We start from the raw sequence: 22969 nt of genomic DNA on the forward strand, positions 1-22969 counted from the left end.
ACTCACAAGTGGCTGTGCTGGCAAAGTGACTGTACAGGGGGCACACTGCACGCTGATGTATGCTGCTCTATACTCTGTTGATTAAGTTGGTGTGTCCAGACTTACAAGTGGCTGTGCTGGCAAAGTGACTGTGTATAGGGGGCACATGGCACGCTGAGGTATGCTGCACTATACTCTGCTGATTGAAGTGGCTGTGTCCAGAGACTCACAAGTGGCTGTGTGTGCAAAAAAAAAAGTTTAAAAAGGTAAAAAAAAAAAAAAAATCTTATTTTTTGGTGCTGTACCAAACTGTGTATACAGGCACCATGACTCCTTGGGCTGTACCCCACAGTGTATACAAGTACTGTGACTCCTTTGGCCATAGCCCACTGTTTATACAAGCACTGTGACTCTTTGGGCCTTAGCCCCCTGTGTATAAATTAAAAGCACTGTGACTCCTTGGGCAGTAGCCCACTGTTAATAAATTAAAAGCACTGTGACTCCTTGGGCCTTAACCCTCTGTGTATCCAAGCACTGTGACTCCTTGGGCCGTAGCCCACTGCATATAAAAGTACTGTGACTCTGCAGGCCATAGCCCACTGTGTATACAAGCAATGTGACTCCTTGGACAGTAGCCCTCTGTGTATAAAAGCACCATAACTCCTTGGGCCTTAGCTCTCTGTGTATACAAGCACCGTGACTCCTTGGGCCTTAGCCCTTTGTGTATAAAAGCACTGTGACTCCTTGGGCCTTAGCCCTCTGTGTATACAAGCACTGTGACTCCTTGGGCAGTAGCCCTCTGTGTATAAATTAAAAGCACTGTGACTCCTTGGGCAGTAGCCCTCTGTGTATAAAAGCACCATGACTCCTTGAGCAGAAGCCCTCTGTGTATAAAAGCACTGTAACTCCTTGGGCCTTAGCCCTCTGTGCATGCAAGCACTGTAACTCCTTGGGCCTTAGCCCTCTGTGTATACAAGCACCGTGACTCCTTGGACCTTAGCCCTCTGTGTATACAAGCACTGTGACTCCTTGGACCTTAGCCCTTTGTGTATACAAGCACTGTGACTCCTTGGGCAGTAGCCCTCTGTGTATAAAAGCACTGTAACTCCTTGGGCCTTAGCTCTCTGTGTATACAAGCACCGTGACTCCTTGGGCCTTAGCCCTATGTGTATACAAGCACTGTGACTCCTTCTGCAGTTGCCCTCTGTGTATAAAAGCACTGTGACTCCTTGGGCCTTAGCCTTCTGTGTGTGCATAACACACAAGTACTGTGGCTTTGCAGTGAGTGGCAATGTTTCATAGATATGCTTTAAAATGCGGTGTCTGTGCCGCTGCTCTGTTGCATAGTAACCAGCCAGCTCACTGCAGCCTTTGGCCAGTAATGGTGAAAACAATATTGTGAGCTGTGAGGTGGTCTAAATTGACTGTAAGTGACTGGAAATTAATATTAAGGTTAGGAACAAAAAAAAAGCCCAAATTATGTGATTTTAGCTTTTTTGACAATTTTTGTAAAAAATCCAAATCCAAAACCAGTCACGGCAGGTTTGGCAAATCCAAATCTAAAGCCAGACGATGAATCAGAGCCAAATCCAAATCCTGGAAAAATGGTCCGGCGCACATCTCTAATAATAATATTAGGGATAATAGTCCCAAATCACTGATAAATCTGTTTTTTCACAAAGAAGAACAGCCACAGTTTGACTCTCACAGCTATGTTTCTGCCATGGAAGCAGACACAATGTCAAAGACAGGGAAGCCGACAGTCATTGCTAAGCAATGCCAATAAGTGCGGTGAAAATCAACTTGACTTATAACACCCACAGTACCAGTACTCATTCCTTTCCACCTTCAGCACTGCTAAAGTTTGATAAATTGTTAAATTATTATCTAACTCTTGCTTAACTACCTGGACAGTACGGTTGACTTTGTTCCCTCTATGCTCATGTGTTCTGCAGTCCCCCTGTACTAAAATATGTTACCGTCTTTTAATCTTTGTCTATCTACTGACACATTTGTCTCCTCACTATAATCACCACGGTTCTAAAGATTAAGGGCCTGATTCAGAGCCGGACGCAATTAGCGCTCGCTCGTCCAGAAAATAGGGGTGGCTATTCAAATGAACCGTTCGCTCTTTGCGGTCTGTTCACGCCTCTAGGTCTGAACGAGCGAACAAAACTTGCGGTAGTTTTTTGGGAAACTACGCCCCCTGGCCGCTCGCATCCTACGTCATGTCCGCTATTTATTAAATTAATCGAGTACATCGACCAGGGTATGAACTGCTCGCTATTCTTGTGGTTGGTTTTTGCTACCACAATTTTGCGAGCAGTTCGGGCTATAAAATAACCCAGTGACGTGGTCAATGACGCTGCTGTTTTAATTATGCACACCCATAATAACGCCCGTTTTGACCTTTAAGCAAGCCTGCGTTCTTAATTCCACTCCCCGTTTTCAAGCACCTTCCCCTGTTACCACCCACATACGCCTCATCCTGTCACTCAAAGTAGCAGGCATTCGCTATATAGCGAACAAACGATTTTCGACCGCACTGACTGGTTCGCGCATGCGTATTATAAACCGTACGCATGCGCAGAAGTGCCTGATTCTGACCCGGATGCTAGATGCGGATGCACTTTCGCAGGGTATGCAAATTTGGCAAAGTGACGACATGGCAGGCGAACGCACGGTAAGCCATAAGCACACTCCCACTATGTCTGGCCATGCGATCGCTGTATGCAGACGCCCACCAGCCTGTCTTAAGACGCCCACTAGCACACGTCATCTCCAGGAAGTGTATGCAACTATCGGTACATCGGTTACCATCGGAAGCAAACGCAGCGCTTGAGGTAGACTATACCTCAAGCACTGCGATCACTTCAGTGTGAAATACAACAAGGTGATGCTACCTGTAAATTATGCATGCCTCTTAAACTGCATTATTTTGATCAGGCACGCCTGCGTTCACATCTACACTCCCCCATTTCTAGTGGCCAGCCCCTGTTGCCACCACCCACAAACGGCTTCTCCTGTCACTCACTCTGGTGGGCTGTCTATGCTGTGCGAGCGTATGCTTCCCGATCTTTCGTAGAGGATCGTGCACTGTGATGCATATGCATGCGCACAATGCGAACCATCGGCAGCTACGAGTGAACGCTTCTTAGCGTCCGGGTCTGAATCAGGCCCACAGTTCCAAACTTGGGACAGACTCCTTTCACACTGCGGCACCGAGACTAGTTATTCCTGGATCATCGCCATTTACTGTACACTGCACATGGGTGTAGTTGTTCTCTCCTGCTGGTGCTTGGAGATTACTTCATCTGCAAATAAAAAATATAGTGGTCGCTCACATCAGCTTAATGATATTGCACAGTGCTTGTAAAGGGACTCTGAACCACAGAAGAAAAAAGTATTCTCTCCAGCACACTGCAGCAATACCAGCAAAAAATACTTGAATCCTACATGATAATAGAAATTCAGAGGTATTAGTTGCATACATTTGCAAATATATGATTAAGCGCAGGGCCAGCGTCAAGGCTCCTCTATACCGGCATCCCTAACATTAAGGGGTTCACGTCCGAGGTGCAAGGCACCCCAAAAGAATCCAGCCAAGGACCATCCCCAGGGCATCACACTAAAAGGGAAAGAAGGTGATAGTGAAGTGTAAAGTATAGATGTATAAAGATAATCAATAAGTGTTAATATAATAAGAAAGAATTTAAATTGCATAAATAATATACAAACAAATAGAAAGGTGATGAAAAAGTTTCTGTGTGAATTAAGTGGTGATGCCCAGAAAAAGGCCCAGCCAGAGCAACTCCGGGGGCCCCACGCCCAAACGCTCACCCCAAAATAATTAATGCTACCTAATAGTAGCACCCACTCTGGGTAATATAATTACATATTAATGTGCTGCATAATAACAGCACATACAGTCAGGTGCATAAATATTGGGAGATTGACAGAATTTTCATATTTTGTCCTCTATTCACCACCACAATGGCTTTGAAATGAAACAAAGAAGATGTGCTTTAACTGCAGACTTTCAGATTTAATTTGAGGGTAATTACATCCAAATCAGGTGAACGGTGTAGGAATTACAATGGTTTCTATATGTGCCTCCCACTTTTTAAGGGGCCAAAAGTAATGGGACAAACTAAACAATCCTAAATATAACTTTCACTTTTTAATACTTTGTTGCAAATCCTATGCAGGCAATTACAGCCTGAAGTCTGGAATGCATAGACATCACCGCTAGTTCCTCCTGTGACCCAGCACAGCTCCCGATTGGAGCTGAGCTGAGAGGCTACTACTGGGGGCATGACTACTATTAGGGGCACTGATGGGAGGGACTACTACTGGGGGCACTGCTGGGGGGGATTACTGCTGGGGGTACTGCGCTGGAGGGACCACTACTGGGAGCACTGCAAAGTGAAGATTACTGCTGGGGACACTGCATAAGTTGGGGACTACTACTGGAGGCACTGCATCGGGGGGACCACTACTGGGAGCACTGCACAGGGGGGGACTAGTACTGGTGGCACTATATAAGGGGCACTGCACAGGGGGGACTACTATTGGGGCATTATATAAGGGGCACTGCATAAGGAGATCGCTACCTGGGACTATTGCATAGGAGGACCACTACTGGGACTACTGCATAGGGGGCAATTGCTGAGGGCACTGTATAAGGGGCACTACTGGGGGCACTGCATAGAGGGGACCACTTCTGGGGGCACTGTGTAAGGGCTTGTATAGCTATCTGAGGGTGGGGGGGCAAGGCTGAAGAAATGCCTAGGGTGACAAAAAACCTTGCTCATGGTCCTGATGCCATCTGCCCATCCCGGTCCCGCCACTGCCCTCTGTCAAGCTTAGCCAGCCCTAGGCTTGGAAATGCAAGGCCATAGGCATTCTAAATGCCCTAGGCATTTGCCTAGTTTGCCTACAGTATGTCTAGGGCTGGCTCTGGGGAAACCCTGCATAATGCCATCTCCAGATAACGTTATTATCGCATGGCTCCTCCCAGTATTCTTTTACAATTTCTTTTAGTAAATCTGAAACAGACCACATTTTCCATTACAAGTAGGGTATATGCAATCTGCTTATTAAAAGAATGCGAATTTAAGGCTTGGAGTACTTTTTTTTTACAAAAACTGCTCCTAAAGATCTTTAATACAGTTAAGTGATACTAAAATAATGTGAAAAGGGTGTGAAAACACCTGTTTTCACATTGTTGTAGTAAAAATAATGTTGATAAATATGCCTGTAAGTGAGACCACCCTTTTACGTGTTAAATCCTGGTTTTACAGAGTGTTGAGCTTTATCTGTCTTCAAAATCAGAAAAGAACAAACCCAAACCACACCCTTACACTTACTTGATATGAAAGGGATAGAAGGCTTACAATATAATCTTAATTCTTTTTCTTTTTCCTCCCATCAAATGGTATGTTTCAACATGAAAAGAAAATAGGTTATCTAGTACAATATGCCAGTGCGTCTTAAAAATATTGAAATACAGATGTGTTCTCATACATCCAGCCACTAAGGTGCGCCACAAGCGGTGTAGCATAGCTTAAATTGTGCACCATAGTCGCAGCAGAACACTGCTCAAAGTGTACTAAAGATGCTGTGCTGTGACTTTCACAGCACAGAATATAGGCCCTGATTCAGAGCCGTTCGTTAACAGCAGTACACTCGTTGCGTTCCGATGTTGAGTAACCGCGCATGCGTTGGTGTTACACTGCGCATGTGCGTACGGCAGATTGCGAGTTTTTTTTGTCTCGTTCGTCAAATAGCGTACAGGAAGTGACATGTCAAATGTGATTGACAGAACAGGCCGTTTTTGGGCATTGACGGGGGTGGAGATGGAAAAACGCAGGCGTGGCGAGGCGTTTTTTGGGCGTACATACATTAACAAATGCGAACGTCAAATGTGTTCATACCAACTCATACGTCACTGGAGGATCCTCTTTCCCTTCAAAATGCTTGCACAGCTTAGGGGCTGGATAACTCGACCACAGTGGCGATGGCCTTCTCCTCCATCCCGGCACTCCACGATGTAGCATCGATTAATCTCAGCTTGTCAGAAACTCAATTAGTGTTGGATTGAAAAACGGCTTGGTATGTGTTTGGGAAGCAGTTTTTTTGGATAGCACAAAACCGAACGCAGGTGGAAATCATAGCTGCTAATGTCTGGATTACACAATCAATTAGCGTACATTTGTGGGGGTGTATTTTGGCCGCAATGTGTTCGTTTTTGGACTATTGTAACAATAATGTCATCATGTTTAGGTTTGGTCCCTCATTTTGTGTTTGCAAGGTGATTTTTCCTCCTTAGGTAATGTTTTAAACGTTCCTTAACGAGCCCTTTTTTTTCAATGTGTAATTTTTTAGTTTGAACGTTGTTGGCTTGTGTGCCCGGATTAAATGTAACCCATTTTTACAATAATGTCAGAATAAAAAGTCGTACATTTGTGGTAAATTTATTGGTATCCACCCAAAAAAAAAGAAACATATTGAACTCAAACATTTTTGGCAGTGTTGAACAATATTTATTAATTGTGCAAACAATAATTTTTGGGTAAACGTAAATGCAAAAATTAAAAACAATTCACAAGAAAGGAGAGGGAAGTTTTGGCCTGAAAGGAATATGAGGCAAGCACAGAAGGAGTGTGGGAAAAGTAGCCAATGGTGTCACCGTTTTTTCGGCCATTTGGCTGGGGGAGGGAGGGCGCCAGACCGGGTCCGGGATGTCATCGGGCTGGCCTGTCCAGAGGCAGATGTTGTGGCCTCTGGACTAGGCACAGGGCTAGGCACATTTGTAGGATTGGCTGATGTTGTGCCAGAGGTGGAGGATCCTGATGTTCCGGCAGGAAGGGAGGTCGGCTCCACCATGTGCTGGCGAATGAGCTGCTCCAGGGTAGTGGCCTTGCGGATGTTGGCCCTGGTATTTTCTGCCAGGGCCTGACCAATGGTCACGTTGGCCGCAGCATTTTGCTCCAGGGCCTCAGCCACCCATACCAGACTGGCATCCATCCTCTGCAGAATCTCCGTATGGAAATCCGATTTTAAATTGAGTTCTGTGAGGAGGGACACTGCCTGCGAGGGGGATTGCCCTGGACTGGCTTCTGCAGGGTCCTCAGCCGGATGTACTAGTTCCTCCCCTGCAGAGCCAGCAGAAATTCTGCGGCCAAGGCTCCCCTCTGGAGCAGACTCATCCGCCTGTGTCTCTGTTGGAAAAATGAGAAAAGACTCACATTAGAATCTACATATTGGCACGATAACATTTCACAGTTGGTGACATCACAACATTTACCTGGGACAACATGAGGAGCCGCAAAGTCTGGCATGTCCGTATCCATGTTGGACACGCCAAACACCTCCACAGGCTGCACACACCCCTGTGCCAGCTCTTCTAAATCAGTCAACTCCAATGACACAGGGGTGGGACCCCCACCTGTCCCCCTTGCATGCCTAGCCCTGTCCGCCAGTTTTTGCTTCAGGCGATATTTGAAGTCGGCCCATCTGTGGGATGAAATTGGAACCATTATTATTTATTTTTTTTGGTTTTTGGTTTTAAGGTGGTCAAGTGTTTACTTACCGCCGTTTGACATCCCGGGCTAGACGGACATAATCACCCACCCTATTGACATCCACGGCTACCTCTTCCCACATTCTCCACTTCTGGCTAGCACTCATATTCCTGTCTGCCTGTGGCAGGATGTCCACACATTTCTGAATCAAAACCTCCATCTCCTTTCTTGTGAATTGTGGCTGCCTTTTCTTTTTGCCAGCTTTGCCCGGAATACTGGGCCCAGCAGCCTCTTCCATGTCATCTTCCTCACCTATGTGTGTAATTTTGGAGAATTATCAACTTCACAACTTGCACAATATTATGTTTCAAATTAATCATTGAGTCAAAATGCATGAAATACTTACCGCCTGACTGTTGTCCATTGTTTCCCTGGTCTGTAGCCATGTGTGAGCTTCAAACTAGAAATACACCAGAATTGTGTTTTTGTCTCGTGACGTATTTATACATGCGTCCTTATTTTGCGGCCGCATCATTGATTGTGCGTTCCTATGATCCTTCCTTAATTTGTGCGGGAAACGAAACACTATTTATGGCTTGGGGCATCTTGAATCGAGGTGGCGTTTATTGAATGTTGGAGGTTACGTTGGTTGGAGTTGATTGTTGGCTGGTGTAGGAGATTGCGTTTGTTGAAGGTTTTTTTTTGGATTTATTCTTTTTTTGTTTTCCGTTCGTTTTTTTTCCCTTTTAATTTTTTTGGTCGTTTCCAGTTTTGGTAAGTTTGGGGAAGTCTAACTTTGGGTCAATTTGTCTCTCATTCTGGTGTCGATTTTTCTAATAAGTTTTTCCCGTCATTTCATCTCTCTTAGGTTTTATTTTGGCTCTGCCCCAAAGACATTTTGTTCCGGATTCTTATATATTATCTCTTGGTAAGTTCATCTGTTAAACTGTTTTGGAAATGTTCTTGTTTGTCTGTACGCAACTTTGGTTGGCCTTACACATGTAACGTTTGTTTTTGCAAAATCGAACTCTGTGTTTTTTTTTTATTTATTTATGCGGCGTTGTTGTAACTTGTATTTGCGAACTAATTAGCGCATTTTTACTACTTACTATTGTGACTTGTATTTGCGAACTAATTAGCGCATTTTTACTACTTACTATTGTGACTTGTAATTGCGAACTAATTAGCGCTTTGTGAAATGTTTATTCATCCCTTAAAATTGTTGTTTTTTTTTCGGGAGCATTGGTTGCTTACATTTGGCCTCAATTTGACGTAGTGTGTGCAACGTCGTTTTGCTCTTTGCCCAAATGTGTGTGTGTCCCCTTTTATGTTTTTTCTTGCTTACATTTTTGATAATGACATGGCCAGCATAAAATTATGTATATTTTTGATGTGATTATTTGCAGTTACAACATATCATGACAATACCCCGGCATGTAAGCATCAATGGATGGTATTTTCAAGCTAAGTTAAATTTATTTTTAATGGGTGGGGTAAAAAGCCTGACATTCCAATGTTGTCATTTCAGGTTGATATGGGTCGGATTGTTCTGGCCCTGCTCCCGGAAGCCGACCAACCTCAATCTCGTCCCAGGCATAGGCATCGTAGGCGTGCAAGGCCCCAGATATTTCGAACACGTGTCACCCTTTTTGGAATGCCAGATGATGAGGTTTTAAGACGATACCGTCTTCCTCCAAAAATCATCATAGACACTCTCTCATTAATAGAGAGTGATCTTGAGCGGCAAATTGACAGTCCTACAGCAATTCCACCACTTACGCAATTTATGGCGGTGTTACATTTCTGTGCCTCAGGATCATTCCAAACAACAGTGGGAATAGTGGCGGGCATCTCACAATCCTCCTTTTCCCGGATCCTGAGGGCAGTGATGGAGGCACTTTTCAAGCACCTCCATCATTTTATTCAAATGCCTTTGGATATGGGTGCCCTTAGTGTGGCCAAGGCCAATTTTTACCAAATAGCTGGCTTCCCGCACATCATAGGGTTTGTGGATGGTACTCACATACCACTTCAGCCTCCAGCACGGCTGGAGGCAATATTTAGAAACCAGAAACACTATCACTCCCTCAATGTAATGGTGGTATGTGATGCCTCCCTCCAGATCCTGTCCCTGAATGCAAAATTACCAGGAAGTGCACATGACTCCTTCGTCATCCGGCAATCAGGGATATGGCACAAATTAACCAAACTACAAGCTGGCGATGCGTGGCTTCTGGGTAAGTGGAGACCTTTAGTACATAACAATGTTAAGCTTCATACAGAGTGAGCCTGATGTTGACTATTCTTTTTCACAGGAGACAGTGGCTACCCTTGCACGCCCTGGCTGCTCACTCCTTATTTGGCTCCCACACCAGGGCCACAAAGTGAGTATAATTCCGCACTTACAGCCACCAGGCAAGTGGTGGAGCACTGTATCGGCCTTTTAAAAGGCCGATTCAGATGCCTCCACCGCTCTGGTGGTGAACTCATGTATTTGCCGGATATGGTTTCGAAAATTGTGGTCCTGTGTGGGATATTTCACAACATCGCCATAAGGAGTGGTGTCCCAATGCAGCCAGAGGATGCCTTATCTGAGGATGGCCCCCCCGAGGTTGGTCGGAGGTCAGTATGAGGGGGGGCCATACGCGATGATGTGGTGGCCAGATTTTTTAGGTAATTATTTGAAAAAAAACAGTGTTGATACCTAATGTGTTTGGTTTTGTTTGAGAACATCTAATTTTTAGATAATTATTTTCTCCATCTTCTGTTTTTTCACATAATCTTTGGCACTCCAACGATGACTACTTCCTGCTACCCTTACAAAACCTGTATGTGGACATTTTGGGGATATATTCTGGAACCCTTATTGCAACGCCATATTTGTGGAATCATGTTGGCATGGTCCTTCGTCAACCAGTTCTTGATTTTTTGTTTTGTGATGTGGTTTTTTTGGTATGTGTTGTATTTGAGATTATCACTGTGTGTTTTGTTTGTGAGTGACCACTTTGATTTTTCAGTTATGTTGATAATAAATGTTTTGAGAGTGAAATGTTGTACATTTTTTGTAACGTTACCAGCAAGTGTAAGCAGGTTCACACACGTTACTTTTGACTAAGGGGTAATCCAGTACTGACGCCAGTTGAGATAAAATGTATTTTTTTTTCAGGGTCCAAACCAACACCAAAAGGAAGCCTGTACAATCATTTTGCTTTGTAAGATTGGCCTAAGCAGCTTGCACACCAACTAGGAACCTGTAAAATGTAGAAATATCTAATTGTGACTACACCTAAAGAGGGAAATCAGATTGTTACTGTTAGGTGTTTCTTGTGGCTGTTTGACATAAAAATACAACACACACTCTTAGTGTAAAAAATTTGAAATCCTTGCAGGAACAGTCTACTTATGTCAGGGTAAACAATATGTGCTTTCGAAAAAACGAATGAGCCAGAACGTAACTTCAAAAATAACAATTTATTAACATAATGGGCCAAAAATAAAAAACTACTCCCTAAGGAGGACCGACATACGGTCAAGTACCACCAGCACCCCGATGATATTGGTGTGCATCTGGGCCACACAGGCGGATAAATCGGCCGACGCCTCTGTTCCTCTGTGGGTGAGAAAAGTGTGGGGATTAATACAACAATAGTGAAACCACATAAAAAAAAAAAAAAAACCAAACTCCACAAAAAACATAAAAAAAAAACAGCATTAAAACTCATCAAACTAAAATGGTGTAGGGCAAAAATACAAGGCCTATGTCCAAATTCCGACAGGTGTGCTATGTGTATGTTGAAAACAGCAGTAACAGGTAAAGGCAATCGCCAAAAACCCCAAAAGTTTAGCCAAAAAACCCAAAAAAAGGAAACACCCATGATTACATACAAACAGTTTGTGACGATAAAAAACCGCAAAGAAAAACATACCGGAAGACCCAACGCCAGCTACGGAAGGCCCTCCATCGTCCTCCTCGGAGGTGGGTCCATTCCCGAAAGATCGGGGCGGGGTAATGACCGACTCCGGGGGGGGTGTCATTCTAAGATGGGTGGTTGGATGGGAAACAAATTGTGGTTAGTTTCAACACAAATCCGCGCCCAAAAACAATTTCAAATGCACCCCAAAAAAAAACCAAAAAACAGATATGAGGAGAATGAATAAATATGAAATACAGGGAAAACATGGCCATGCAGTTAGGGCCACAAAGACAAACATGAAAACCACAATCCATTAAACTTACTTTCAGCGATCTGCATAAAGTGCACCCAAATTTTATGATTGGCTAATGTATTTAGGAAATTAACAGGAGCAATTCTATTGGTTAGTGTATGAGTCATGTGTTCGACAGGGCCAGAAATCTGTTGAGACTTATGATAGGCTTGATGCAGTGACATGCGTAAGCAAATTTACATAAAGAATTGAACTCCAGGAAATATGCGGGTAGAAAAACAAATAGAACTATTATTTAATAGGGGCTAACATGTATTTTGACAATTAAAAGCGAATGTTTAAGCCGTACGTATTCTGTGGGTAAACACAAACACGGACATAAATAAAGTTTATTGCATTGTGTAAAAAAAAAAAAAAAAAAAACAATTAAGCTAATTGATATATTGATTGGCATGTTACGATTGAGGGAGGTAGGCAGAATAAATGTGCAGTTAATCGAAATCTGACTAGTAGTACTAGTGCGTGCGTTCCCTTCAAACCACTTCGGGGATGTACGCTCGCTATTTGGCACGCTCGTTAGTTAGAGGAGGGGTCGCCTGAGTTTGGGGAGGATGTTTTGATGCGAGCGAAAATACGAGCGTGTGCCTGAATTTAAATATTTTTTTACGTACGCCGAACGTACGAACGGTCACTTGCGTCCGGGTCTGAATGAGGGCCATAGTTTTAAACACATAAAAAGTTGCAGATGAAGCACAGCAGAACTTGGTGTGAGAAAAAGCCACAGGCGTTGCTTCATAGCACTTAGTATACAGCTTCAGACTCATTTGCACACAGATGTACAAATGTTGCACATCAAATTAATAAGTGCAGACTAGTGAAGCAGTTTTGTCACATCCAGTTGTCTAATTTGTGCGGCTAAGATGCACATTCAAGTGAAAAAGATTCTTAGCACAAGCCAAGTGGTACGGAACCTGGCGCGCCAAGAAGGCTTGCGCCACTGCAGCAATAGCGTACGAGGACACAAGGAATTCTGGCACAAGGCATATCACAAGGAATTCTGGCACAAGGCATATCACAAGGAATTCTGGCACAAGACATATCACAAGGAATTCTGGCACAAGGCATATCACAAGGAATTCTGGCACAAGACATATCACAAGGAATTCTGGCACAAGACATATCACAAGGAATTCTGGCACGCATATTTTTCAGTTGGACTCATATAAAAAAGCAAAAGCAAAGCAATTACAGAAAAAGTCTCTGCAGATGGTACTCGATCCTCAGCTTTGAAACAATTCAGGCCCAAAATAGTCGACTGGTCCTTGTTGGAGACCTTTAGAAAAAAAAAAGGGGGGGGGGGGGCTGGGCTGCACATCCTAATTTAAACACAATAAGAGGTGCTACCTTGCTGAGATCTGTAGTTCTACAGCAGAAATAGAAGGGAGGGGGGAAGCAGATGAACACTCTAAGCACTCTAGTGCTTAGAGTGTGCATCTGCTTCCCCCCCTTCTGGAAACCTTTAGAATCGTATGCTGAGTATTTTTTTAAAAGGTGAGTACTCATTTGAAGAATATTGGCAAAGCTGGGGATTGAATACCATCGATTTTTACACTATTGTGAATTTTTATTGTTTTCTTTTAATAATACAGTATTTGAATGGTAAATATCACAATCTGATCATTTTGTGAGGATATAGGTCACAGCACTGAGTAAATATTACTTTGTACAGTCTTTTATTCAGTTACAAGGTGTAGAATGTCACCTACTGTATCAATTTTCAGTTGCAGTTGCAATGATCAGGTGCGCTGTTTGTTTTTTTAATTAGCTATAAGTGTATATACTTATATCTCACAATAGCTTAGAAGTAGTAGAAATGTGGCATGAAAGTATTAGTAATAAATGCTAAAGTTGCAGTATCCTATTTATACATTATATAATAATTTATGACATATGTCATATGGACAAGAGACAATAGTGTCTGGTCAGTTTACAATAAATGGTAAAGTCACATTTTCAATATGAAATAAAACATACTGTACATGAATTAAAATTAAATAAAAATGAAATTACATACAAAGTTTTACATTTAAAAAGCATATAAGCAATGCAAATAGATCACATCACTACATATCATATAGACACTAATCAGCTGGAAGAGTCCATACACAATCAGCCAAATAGAAACGGCTATATTCCGGCTGACAGTCATCATCATTGTGTATGAGCTCACGTAAAAAGATCCCCCACTTCCAACAATGTGCCTCAGAGCACTTGAACAAGCCTGCACCACCGAGGACCAGATGGCCTGCACCACCGAGGACCAGATGGCCTGCACCACCAAGGACTGTGGCAATGTTTCATAGATGTGCTTTAAACTGCAGTGTCTGTGCCGCTGCACTGTCGCTTAGTAACCAGCCAGCTCACTGTAGCCTTTGGCCAATAATGGTGGAAACAATATTGTAAGCTGTGAGGCGGTCTAAATTGACACGAAATTACTGTAATGTAAATTATGTGATTTTAGCTTTTTATTGTCAAATTTTGTAAAAAGTCCAAATCCAAAACCAGTCACAGCGTTTGCAAATCCAAAGCCGGATGACGAATCAGAGCCAAATTCAAATCCAGGAAAAATGGTCCAGCGCACATCTCTAGTTAAAACTAAGGAGGAGATTTAATAAAGTTTGGAGACAGATAAAATTGGAGACAAATAGAACCAACCAATCAGATCCTAACTGTCATTTTTCAAACACAGCCTGTACAGTGACAGTTAAGAGCTGATTGGTTGGTGCTATTTATCTCCAATTTTATATCTCTCCAAGCTCCCCCTATGGCATCTAGTAAAGAAGAGAAATATATATTTCAAAAGGAATAGCAGAAACTTGAGGAGTGTCAGGCACAATCCCCCTGCACAGTTATATTATGTTTTTGATACTTACAGTATGACCATAGGGCCGAAACGGAGGGACAACTACCGCAGTCCCGATGGGGGAGAAGATGGAAACCGACACCTGTTCTCCGTGCTGCAGACCACAGGTGAAGTGAAGCTGCTTTGAATATACGTCCCCTCGGGCAGGTACCTTCCTCCTAGAAGTCCGATGGTTTGGCTTCAATGCATTTTGGAGAGTCCTCTCTCCTTTTACAAGACTTTCCGAAAGGCATTGAAGCCACACCATCATACATCTAGGAGGAATGTGCCTGTCTGAGGGGACTTATATTCAAAGCCACTTCACTTCACCTGTGGTCTGCAGCATGGAGAACAGGTGTCGGTTTCCATCTTCTCCCCCATCAGGACTGCGGTATTTAGCCCTCCTGATGAACTTAAAGACTGATTATGCACTGACATGCAAATAACTTATTTTTTATCGGATTGATAAGTTCTTGGGAATTTTTATATCATTATGGTCTGAATACATTTTGTTATCAAGGAATTGGATGTCCCTATAATTCCTAGAGGGCAAAAGAAACCTTGATATGCATGCGGGATAGAATTCAAATGTAAGTTTTCCTCCAAAGGTTGCTGGCACTTGTGATGATCTACAAGATAAAAGATACATTTATTAGAGATGAGCGGGTTTGGATCTCAGAGATTCGAACCCACCTGAATGTAGGGGATCCGGGGCGTTCCGAGCTGCGCTCGGATATCCCTGCCTGCCCCGGATCCCTGACCCGATGCAAAACCTTGCGACCCCTCTATCAAGTTGCAAGGTTTTGTTTTCAGCGGGCATAATGCTGATTGGCTGAGAGAGCCGTCTGTCACGGCTCTCAGCCAATCAGCGTTAAACCCATTGAAAACTGCACAAAAAGAGGAAAAGAAGATAGCGACCGCCATCCCCCGCCACCTGACACTGCCGTCACCCCCTGCTGCCGACAACGCCAGCACCCCCACTGGCAGCATCCCCCGCTGCTGGCAACAACCGTTGCCGACACTCCTGCACTGCTGCCCAATGTACTGAGGACACCGTCAGCGACCCCCACACTGCCAACACTCCCACACTGAGGACACCACCAGTGCCCCTGCACTGCCGACACAGTCAGCAAATCTGCACTAAGGACATCGCTGGCACCCCCGCTCTGCAGACACCACCGGCACCCTAGATTGAAAACACCCCTGCACTGCCAACACAGTCAGCAAATCTGCACTGAGGACACCGCTGGCACCCCCGCTCTGCTGACACCGCCGGCACCCTGCATTGAGAAAACCCCTGCACTGCCGACACAGTCAGCAAACCTGCAATGAAGATACCGCTGGCACCCCCACTCTGCCGTCACCGCCGGTACACTTCACTGAGAACACTACCAGCACTGCCATTCCATGTACTGAGGACACCGCCAGCAACCCCTGCACTGCCAACACAGTCAGCAAACCTGCAATAAGGACACCGCTGGCACCCCTGGACTGCCGACACAGCCAGCAAACCTGCACTAAAGACACCGCTGGCACCCCGCACTGCCGACACAGCCAGCAAACCTGAACTAAGACACTGCTGGCACCCCTGCACTGCCAACACAGCCAGCAAACCTGCACTAACGACACCACTGGCACCCCCGCACTGCCGACACAGCCAGCAAACCTGCACTAAAGACACCGATGGCACCCTCGCACTGCCAACATCACCAGTACCCTTCACTAAGGACACTGCCAGCACCGCAGCACTGCCATTCCATGTACTGAGGACACCGTCAGCAACCCTGCTCTGCCTGCACTGAGGACACTGCTAGCACTGCAGCACTCCCATCCTGAGGACACCGTCAGCAACCCCGCTCTGCCGACACTGCTGTCACAGTAAGTGCACTATTGGTGTATCCAACCTACACTGTATTACACACTGTGTCCGTGTTGGAAATTAGAAACTGAACTGCCACATGTTAGTGCAGCCCACTGTGTCACTTAGCTTAGTCAGCCAGCTAGCTTGATGCAACCTTTTGGCCTTAACTAGATGAAGCAAATAATATTGTGAGGTGGTCAAAACTGATTGGAAATTACTGGAAATAAATGTTATTGAGGTTAATTATACTGTAGGGACAAAAACAGGCCCATTTTATGTGATTTTAGCTGTTTTTATGATTTTTTTAAGAAAACATCCAGATCCAAAAGCAAAACACGAAAACAAAACACGGAGGTGAGGTTTTGGCAAAACCAATCCAGATCCAAAACCAGGGTAGATCCAGATACAAAACTAAAACCAAAACACGGGGGTGGGCGCACATCTCCAACCTTTATGTGCAGTCAGGTCAGAATTTGAATGTGAGTTCTAATCTTATTGCCTGGGAGAAAGAACAGTGACTGATTGAAGTGCCGATCTACCATAACACAATGACTCGGAACTGATACATTTATACTATTTTTTGCTAATTTATCGCTGGTTGTCTCTTTTATATGTGTATTCAGGATATTATTTTGTGGTAAGGGTGTGCCTGTTTAGAGGTTGTAGGCTGCTGAATTACTGACAAAGGCGCAGGGTTAAAGAATCCATTGGTTTCTCACTATTGTGGGCTGGTAGACCATTGAAAAACCAAATGTCCAAGTAGATTACAAACCTTCCCTGTAAGCAAAAATGTTCAACCTCAATGGCTACTTTCTGTATCCAGTGGCACAAAAGTAGCTTTTTTGGGCCTCTTAGATCAATCAGGCTATTCTGCTACTAGTACTATACTGTATTATGAATATATTTAACTGTCATTTATATAGTTATTTAAATATTAATACATATTTATACAACCATTCACATCAGTTCCTGAACCAATGGAGCATACAAAATATATTTCCTATCACACAGTCACGCACACCAGTGTTAATTTCACCAGTGGCCAATTAACTTAACAATATGCATTTGGAGAATGTGAGAAAACTAAAGTATGTAGAATACCTTCATGTATAGATATGGTTGTTTTGTTCATATATATAATGTATTAAAGTAACTTTAGCCAGTTCTCTTCCAGTGGAAGCGAAATCACAGTAACGTATGCGAAACAGCACATGAACTGCAAAAACAATAAAAAACTAGTGCCAAATATTTTAATTGTTTTAGGTATAAAGGTATAGTGATTCTAGAAGAGATTACAGAAATTACTGAACTTGCATGGAGAATATATGCTCTGTCTAATTAGTACTTTATTATAAAAACTCATGGCTCTGGTCACTTTACAGTAAACTTCAAATCATGATTTTTTCAAAAATATAGATTCCATGTTACTAGCATGTAACTGCTATTTGGGACTGATTATAAATGTGTTGGTGAATCTAACAATACCACCACCACACGTTCAACCTGATTACTCACATACAGTCTTGTTACTTGTTCTATTTTACCCTTCATATTGTAAACTCACAAGAGCAGGGTTTTGTTTACCCCGTTGTATTAGTTTTTGTATGTAATGTATTTGTGCTCAGGGTCATATTAAACCATAATAAAGCTTTCAGGTATCTCGGGCCTCAGTACTTCAATTGTTCCCCCCACTACAGGTCTGTATGTTCAGTGGGTCTGGTAGGCTTGAGTGGAAAATGAGCAACAGTATTTGGTCTAATACAGCGTGGTCAAAAAATTTAATCAAGCAGAGTATATGGTATCTAAGGCAAAAATGGAGTGACATGATTCAGTATATGATGAGTTTCTGTTTATTAGATTGCTAAAAATGGAGACACAGTACTCCAGACAATCCTGGTAAATGTATATTAAATTATCAATAATGTCCAGTGCAGGAAGACCGTTGCCAGAGAGGTTGTTGGCAAGATAAGCTAGCTCCTCTTGGGGTCTGTCATCACTTAATTTATACAAAAGCCGGTGAAAATTTAAAATTTTCACCTACTTTTGTATAAATTGTCAGACCCATTCATCATTCATGTAATGCAGGATATATCACAGATATCTCGATATCTCCTGGTTACAATTTTCCCCTGATAATTTCCATAGAAATTATGGCATTCATCAAGCTCAGAAAAAGCATTTTTTTGGAACTTGAGTGTGTAACTGTACACCGTCCTGAGATGATGATGTACAAGCCACTGAAAGCATTCACAAGTGCAGAGAGGGATCTTTTCAGATCCCTCCCTGCTCTATCTCCACTGCCTTCAGTGGCTGTCCATTACAGTACAATACTGCCGGTGTCTCTATTCAGAAGCGGGTGCGAGGGGGAGGGGGGGCGCTGCCACTACAGGAAGAGGAGACACCGGGAGAGAGGGGAGACACAGGGAGCAATGGCAGACAGAGAAAGTGGAGGTACTGGGAGGAAGTGTGGGAAGGGAGAGGCGAGACATAGGGAGGAGGTGCAGACAGGGAGAAGGGAAACATGGGGAGGAGGTGTGGGCAGGAGGATGGGAGAAACTGAAGACAGGCTGTGGTCAGGTGAGTGGAGGGAAAGGAGACACCAGGGACAAGCTGCAGGCAGGGGATCTCTGGGAGATGAGACACTGGAGGATAGGAGGGAGGCAGAGGCTGCGGGCTGGGAGAAGGGAGACTTGGGGCACAGGCTGTGGGGGAGCGGAGACAGCGTAGATTAAATGGAAAAGTATCACAATTTCCGAAAGCTGGCTCCACAGAAATAATAGTTATTTAGAAGTGATACTTTAGTTAATGAGGCATAATGAATGCCACTGAACGGTTCTTTGAACTCGCATCAAGTTCAAAACATAATTATCACCATTGGTAATTATGTAATGAAGAATAGCCCCTTTTGTATGGAATTCCCAATAGTGGTTATATCTCCTTGTGGCATGTCTGCAATGTAGCGTCTACTAATAGCGCAGTTACACACATGGGGAATGGGATGTGAAAGATGACCCTTGCTGGGGGGGAGGGAGTGACTCTTCCTGTACTGTGGGTACACCATATGTCTCCCTCATCCTGAAGGTGATCATCAGGACTATGTAAGTCCTTGTGTGTGCATCTTGGTGGCATCCCGCACTATGCACTTACCAATAGGCTGCAGCATCCATCCTGATGTGTGCACACTTTATATCTTCAATACAGTTGGTGCTATGCCTATGCTTAGGTATCCTTGCTCTGCACTCAGTGGTGGTTCTTTAGTGGGCAGCAGGAATCACTGCAAGCCCTCTTGAAACTCCTGTCCCTGTGTGTGCTGAGGTCTGGAGGAGAGAGAACTTCCTCCAGTTAATGTCAGTGGCAGAAGCTGCAATGGCATTGGTCATGTGTCCTCTCATAGTGGCATTGTCTCAAAACAAACCTCAGCTGACTACAAGTGTGCCTTACAGCTTCTCCCTGCGGGGGCCTCTAGGCTTCAGCCTAGTCAGCCTTATGAATAATACGGCCCTGTTTGCACTGTTTACAAATTATAATTCCAAATGTAATCATTTCTTTCTTTCTAAATAATGGCCTTAGACGCTGCAGAGAAGAGCCGGGCGCCCGCTGGTAATAAAATCTCAGCGGGCACCCGCCTTAGAGTCTCCCTGCGGCACCGGGCTGGAGGTCACTGACGCCGGGTGCAGCGGCGCACCCAGTGCACGTGCACCTTCAGCCCCCCCCCTAGTTACGGCCCTGGCATCAACATACCAAGACATTTTGGACAATGCTATGCTTCCAATTTTGTGGCTACAGTTTTCGGAAGGCACGTTTATATTCCAACATGATTGTGCCCCAGTGCATAAAGCAAGGACTATAACGACATGGTTTGATGAGTTTGGTGTGGAAGAGCTTGACTGACCCACACAGAGCCCTGACCTCAACCCCATCGAGCACCTTTGGGATGAACTGGAATGGAGATTGCGAGCCAGGTCTTCTCGTCCAACATCAGTTCCTGACCTCATAAATGTCCTGCAGAATGAATGGGCACAAATTCCAGGCGTCCAAATACTTTTATCCATATAGTGTACAGTATGCCCTGATTGACCTAATTTTTGCCATCACTTAGAACAATACTGTATTTTTTAAAGCGCAGTTCTTATCTTGGCTCCTTTTTTTTTATTGTACTAATTTAGGTGAGTTTCCACATACCTACCATTAAGATACTGTTGCTTTAATCACAATTTTACATTTACTATATTAATAAATATAATTGTGGTATTTTTGTATATTAGCACCAGTAGTTTATGCTGTTTTTTATCCTCACATTACGCCACGCCACGCAAGCCCACAAGATCTGTGAGTGGAGGTGTAACGGAGCCTCTCTCCAACTCTTCCTGCACCCGTGCTAGACAGACATTGTAACTGAAGACATTTATGCATATTTTTAACTATCCAATTCCAAACATATTAACACCTAACTAAAAAGCTTATAATGTTCACAATAGGAAGTGTGCTGATCTTGTGTGATGCAGTGATAAGTTGACTTGTGTGTTTAGTCAGGGGGGGTTGTGTTAAATTCTGCAGGCTCCCTTAACAGCACAGAGTAAGAATGGGATGGTCCTGACAAACTGGTAAATGAAGACTGTGCTGTCTATCTCACCACTACAACGAATTAATTCCAACACCTGTCTACGTTTTCCATTATTCAGAATAAGAGCTCACATCAGTTTTTGCAGCATAAAATTAAACAATGCGTAATAGCTCAGCACACATGTTGGTCTGAACGACACAATGGTATTTTTTATTATAGACAGAATTTGGCTGGACTGTGGGCAGATTGAAGTCAATACAGTCATGTGGCATTGAAATGTATACAGATGTTACAACAGGCAGATTTTTTTAAGGTGCTTGGATGATGTTTTTACAGAAAAACAAAGGGAGGTTGTTTAATCATGCACTCATATGTTCTGCTGTATACATACCCTTGCTGAGCAGCAGCAGTGTTTGCTCTCTCCCTGCCTGATGTGCCGCTGCGTTGCTACAGTATATAGCAGCAGTGCTAGGGCAAGGTTTTCTAGGTGCCCTAGGCAAAGCTACACAATATTGCCCCTGGTCCACCCCCTAATATCCTCCAACCAACCCCTCACATACAAACTTGGGGTCTCATTCAGACCCAGGACGCTCACAAGCAGGTCGATGTTACCCCAATGCGCATGCGCACGAAGGAGGGAGCTCCGGGTCTCGCACCAAATGGTGACTGACAGCGCGCCCCCTTTGGTGGGCGTGCCGGGGGCGTGGCTGCCAGACGGAGGCGTTCCCATGGGAACGCCTACCGTCTGGGTCCGGCCCCACTGACATCACTGGTGACCATCGCGACCATCGCGACCATCATCATGGACGCTCGCATAAGCTGTGGGTGGTAACCCACAGCTATGCGAGCGTCCAAAAGGCCGCTCCACATTTAAATAGGATGGCCCTGATTCAGAGCGAGCGCTCTGGTCAGAGCGTCCGGCTCTGAATCAGGGCCTTGGTTTCTTAAAATATTATTAGATAATCAATAAACAGCGAGCGCTTTTTTTGTGACACCATGCAATAAATACTGAGAGCATTTTTCTGACTGCCATACAATAAATACTAAGAGCATTTTTCTGATCACCATACAATAAATAATAAGAGCATTTTTCTGACCACCATACAATAAATACTGAGATAATTTTGAGGGCGCCATACAATAAATGCTGAGAGAATTTTGGGGGCGCCATACAATACTGAGAGCATTTTTGTGACTGCAGTACAATACCTAGAGCAGTTTTGTGACCGGCATACAATACAAAGAGCATTTTGAGACTGCTGTACAACCCTGTGACCACCATACAATCTCACTATTAAATAACCCTCCTTAAAAATCATCAACACATTCATCATTATTGTAGCATCCCCAGACAACATAGTTATAATCATTAACTCCCTCAAACCAGCCCATAAACAACCCCCACATCATCAATTAAGTACATTTATATTCATTTTATTAAAATGTTCAATCTAATAAAAATAACCCCTTTTTAACCCCCAATAAAAAAGGTAAACAATTCATCTTATCTATGTTGCATTAACCCCATCATCTTTATAATAAAACACACATATCTTACCACTTTTACTTATTAACTTTTCTTAACTGTGACAATCCCATCCACAGCACCACTTAGCTGTGGCTGATCTTCACACCACTGTCACCCTGCATGCTGTTGCCACACTTGCAGAGACACGGAAAGTTGGTCCAGCGCTGCTGGTGAGGAGGTGGAACCGCTGGAGAAGAAGGGGGTTGCCCTCTACAAAGCTGACTGCTCCCTCTTTAAAATGTGTCACGTTTAGGGTTTTTAGATCCAAGTCAGGATTCTTGGACTGGGTTGAGGGGTAATAGAGGAATAGTGGTGGTTGATTCAAGAGACTACTCAAGGATGTGACCCATGTGGTAAATGCCTGGTGCCTTCAAAGAGGTCAGTGCCACCTGGAAGACTCCCAGTCTGCCCCTGGAACCAACATACTGGAACTCAACCCCTT

The sequence above is a fragment of the Taudactylus pleione genome, unplaced genomic scaffold (genome assembly GCF_031769625.1).
Source record: "Taudactylus pleione unplaced genomic scaffold, aTauple2 ptg000218l, whole genome shotgun sequence".
Taxonomy (NCBI): Eukaryota; Metazoa; Chordata; class Amphibia; order Anura; family Myobatrachidae; genus Taudactylus; species Taudactylus pleione.